General features: G+C 35.9%; 1 long non-coding RNA gene across 2 annotated transcripts; it reads left to right on the top strand.

The window, feature by feature from the left end:
• The first annotated feature begins 2,253 nt into the window (after positions 1-2,253).
• LOC127097806 (uncharacterized) lies at positions 2,254-4,144 on the top strand. Of its 2 annotated transcripts, none has more exons than XR_007793200.1 (4): positions 2,254-2,600; positions 3,202-3,248; positions 3,522-3,666; positions 3,799-4,144. It is a non-coding gene; the product is annotated as an uncharacterized LOC127097806 (long non-coding RNA). The 2 variants fall into 2 exon arrangements; XR_007793199.1 differs by having other exon boundaries at positions 2,255-2,600; positions 3,522-3,588.
• Positions 4,145-4,364: the final 220 nt, after the last annotated feature.

Genomic DNA, 4,364 nt, shown 5'->3' with positions numbered 1-4,364 from the left:
TTAGGATGAAACTCCACATTAAAATTATTAAAAATAATATATTAAAAAATTAATACATTAGAAATTAATACATTAAAAATTAATTTAGGGTGAAACTCCACAAGGGTATCCCACAAATAAAGTGGAATACCTAGCCAATAACCTTTTCCTGGGATATGTGAACCTTTACGAAACTCAAAAAAAGAAACATGTCAGAACACCAAATCAGGGTGCAATCGAAGATTACACCGGAGAAATATCACAACAATAAATAGGATAGGATGAATAATGCATGGCTATGATAAAAACATAAAAAAAACAGACTAGAAGAATCAGGTACTGTCTCGTTCGCCTCTGCCTCGCCTAGCGAAGGCCACGGATTTTAAATTTGAAAACAGCCCCATGTTAGGAACTTTGAATTTTATGGCATTTTATCACAGGAATAACATGGTCAAACATTCAGGGTATTCAGGCATATTTAATTCCCATACGAAAGCAAATTATATATCAACATTTAATCATGATGCATTATATATGTAGATATGGCCAATTGAAAGTATAAACAATAGAGATACGCAAACCTGTTTGCCAATTCAAGGTTGAAGGGATTGACCACTTGTAGTATCGGAATAAGTTAGGCAGCGGGAATTGGACGGCGATGGCTTCGGTGCAGATGGGCTGCCTTCAGGGTTTCTTTACTCTGAATTCTCCGGGTAGGCAGGGTTCCTATGCCAAAGTTTCTATCCGTCCTTCTCTGTTCTCTCTCTTTCTTTTTCCTCAAGGTTTTGTTCCAAGGAAACCTCAGAGTGTTTTGCTTCTCTTCCTTCTTTCTCCAGTGAATCTCCCAGTGTAAACTCCAAGTGTCACTCCCCTACTGAAACTTCAGTATTTATAGACTAATTTCGTGGGTAATGGGCTTGGAATGAGGGAGACCCAAGTCCAAAATAATTTGTTATATTTTATTTATTTATTTATTTTAATTATTTAATTAATTAATTAATTAATTAAAAAAAATTTTCTCTTTTTTTTTTTTTTTTTTTTCGTTTCTCGTTTTTTTTTTTTTTTTTTTTTTTTTTTTTTTTTTTTTTGGGCTCAGAATGAAGCCCGAAATTTTTGTTGTCTGTCAGCTTCGCTAGGCGAGCGCGTAGCGAACAGGCCAGTTTGGGCCATTTTCTGGATTGGGCCATCCGTGAGCTGGGCCTTTGTTTCTTCAAGATCAGTGTTATATATGAGTCGGAATGCCTTGCAAAATGTCTTGAAATATTAATGGGCAAATTTTGGGGTATGACATGTACAATTACCCTTTTGCCCTTATGTTTATACTGAACACAAGGCATAGACCGTGTCATCCTTGTCCAGTTCAATATTGGGCCTATAGACATTTATCCTGTTACGTAGGATGGGAAAATTCCATCTAGGTCACTCATGTCCCTTAGCAGGCTTCGTGGAGTACCCATCAACTGTCTTTATGGTCATCCAGTTACGGACAATGTTTGATCAGCAATAAGGCACTCGACTCTACATCTAGGGTCCATAGTGGTTTCAGGTCGAAGGGTGGTATACACCATTATCACCATGAGAATAACTTATGACACTTTGCATAACATTCTATATAGTATTCTAATAGCGGGTCAATCCAGTGTAAATATTACTCTTAATATTCATACCTATGTTTAAGACTTGATAACTCCTTATCCATGATGCATGAGATGTGATCATCAGCCTATATACATAATAGTCTTAATGCTTTAATGTTATCCCACTTCACAATAAATCTCGAATATGGATACTTTAAGAATAATGTCCTTATGTTTAATGTGATCTCATGATTAAGTCACATTTGATACATTAAACAGACTATCTATTCTAGGGATTTTATTAGACAAACATAATAAAGAAAAAGCCTTTTATTATTAATAAAGAATTCGATACAAGTATCAAAAATATTGGACTCTAGGGCTTACACCAACAATTATATTAAGTAAAAATAAATTGAACAAATAAAATCAAAAGTTTGATTAAAAAAGGTTTAAATAAATAAAATAAGAAAAAGAATAAAAAAAGAGAAAGTAAATAAAATAAATAAAAGGGGGGGGGGGTGCAGACAAGAAACAGGGTCTGCACCCAAGTAAACAACACAAGGGCCCATTAGCTTTTCAGCAATGCACAAAGGAGGTGCCAAGAGTAAGGTGTGGGTGATCAGAAGAAAAGCAATGCTTGGGTCCAACAAGGAAGCCCAAGCCAAACAAAAACACTCAGAAATTCTCTCCCCTCTCTCAAAGCAAACTCAAAACAAAAAAAATCAAAGTTCCCGCTTCGTTGGGGCGGAGCTCAAACCATAAAATAAATAAACTCAAACCCTTCGTTTCAAACTCGTGAAGACGAAAACCGTAATAAAAAAGTCCAAATTCTGAACAATCGGATGAATCAAGGATAAGTGTTCACGAACCCTAAAACTAAAAAAAACAATAAGAGGGAGTCAAAGCCTCAAACCGGAGGGATTTGAGTCCCTAAAGTCTGCTCTACACAATGGTATACAATATATGCTGAACCGAGGAATTTGGGTTTCTACCTCGCCGGAGAAGACAATCGGAGTAGGGGCAACAATAGCGCGAGTTCTGGTTAGTTCTCTTCTTTTCTTTTTTGGGTTTTCTCTTATTCTTCCTCTGAGTTCATAAGTAAGTGGGAGTTAAGAGATTTAGGCTAGCTCGAGACTGAGGATTTGAATTTTTGGTGGTTCAACTGTTTAGGTTTAGGGTTTGTGCCTGTATTTTCTAATTGCTTTGATATTGTAGAGTTATCAACCTTTGATATTCGTTTTTTACCTCTTTTTGTTATGAATGTGCTCTTTTATAATGAAAAGAATTATAGTTTTTTTGGTTTGATTTATGATGAGGCCAAAAAAAGGGGAATGGAGGGATAATGGCCTTGTTGTTGCAGAACAATGCTTGCTCAATTGTGTGTTTCTGCTCTGAAAAGTAATTGTCCCTGTGTACTGAATGTTTGTGGATATTTTTTACTTGTTTGGATTGTTGTGCTTTTCCCTTTTTACTTCCTTGCCAAGTGTGTTTTTTACTGCAGTAAGAGAATAACTAGGTGAAATGTGTTTTACTTGCCATTTGATTTGTTTTGATGATGTGGTTTGTGGATGTTGTCATGTTTGCAGGATTGATGATATTTGATTGTGGATTGTTATTATTTGCCTTGGATGTTTTGATGCAGGACTGCTTGGATTAATGTATTTGGTTGCAGGATGCAACAGATTGAAGGTGAGTGTTTGCAGCTTCTGCATGATTTTGTTGTTTCTCTATTATGGAATTGTTGTTGGATGTAGTTTGTTGTTGATTGGATGCACTACTTTGGATTGTTTGAAGTGGATTGTGTAGGGCTACTGCTGTTATGACTTATGCATGCTAGGTTTTATTGACTGTTGCAGGTTTGAATTAAGGGGTTGGATTGAGTTGCATTGTGCAGCTGCTTGTGTTTGTTGTAGGGCAGGATTTGACTAACTGATTGCAGGACTTGTTTGTATTGTGATGCAGGGTGTTTGTTTGATGGGCCTGCAATTGAATTAGGGCATGAAATGATGTCAATGATGCTTTGCTGCAAGTATGAATTACACGTTGTGCTATGGTTGTGTTGCTGCTTGATTTAGATGCAAAGGATTGGATGATGCTCATGATGCATGTTGTTGTCTTGCAGGCTGATGCAATTTTGTTGTTTTTGATATTTACTGATGTTGCTCATGATGTTATTGTTTGATGAATTGTGGCAAGTTATGTGCAGGTTTTGAGTGTATTTGATTTGTTGTTGTTGTAGGTTGAGCTTGTTGAAGTGTGATATTGGAACAAATGTTTGCTGGTGATGCAGCTCATGGATGGATTGATTACCATGGTTTGGATGCATTGCGAGGAACATGAAGGATGGATGTGGAAGGAACATGAAGAGATGAATGTGGATGCAAAAATGGGACTGCCATGAGAACCTTTGGTTTTTTGGCTCACTTTGATCCAAATTCACAATATAATTCTAGGTGGTTTAGGCTAGGGCTTACGGTGTAAAACTTATGATGTAAAACATGTATGCTCATGAACTTATGTCTCATGCTTGTAATGTAAGAAAAGATTTTAATTCAAATTGAATCAAAACTTCAATCATTTTTTTCTTGGTTTTGTTATGAAATGGATGAAGTTTATGAATGCTGAGTCTTTTAGAAAGGTGTGTTGACTTTGGTCAAAGTTGACCAAAAAGTCAATTGTTGACAAAAGTCAACCTTTTGTGAAAGTTATTTTTTTTTGTATTTTCTTGTATGAATGATATGATTATGAATGGAATGAACTAAAATGAATGCAAATGGACCAATGGATTAATGAAATCAATATGAA

Source organism: Lathyrus oleraceus, chromosome 6 (assembly GCF_024323335.1).
Source record: "Lathyrus oleraceus cultivar Zhongwan6 chromosome 6, CAAS_Psat_ZW6_1.0, whole genome shotgun sequence".
Classification (NCBI taxonomy): domain Eukaryota; kingdom Viridiplantae; phylum Streptophyta; class Magnoliopsida; order Fabales; family Fabaceae; genus Lathyrus; species Lathyrus oleraceus.
This window is presented reverse-complemented; position numbering and strand designations above follow the sequence as displayed.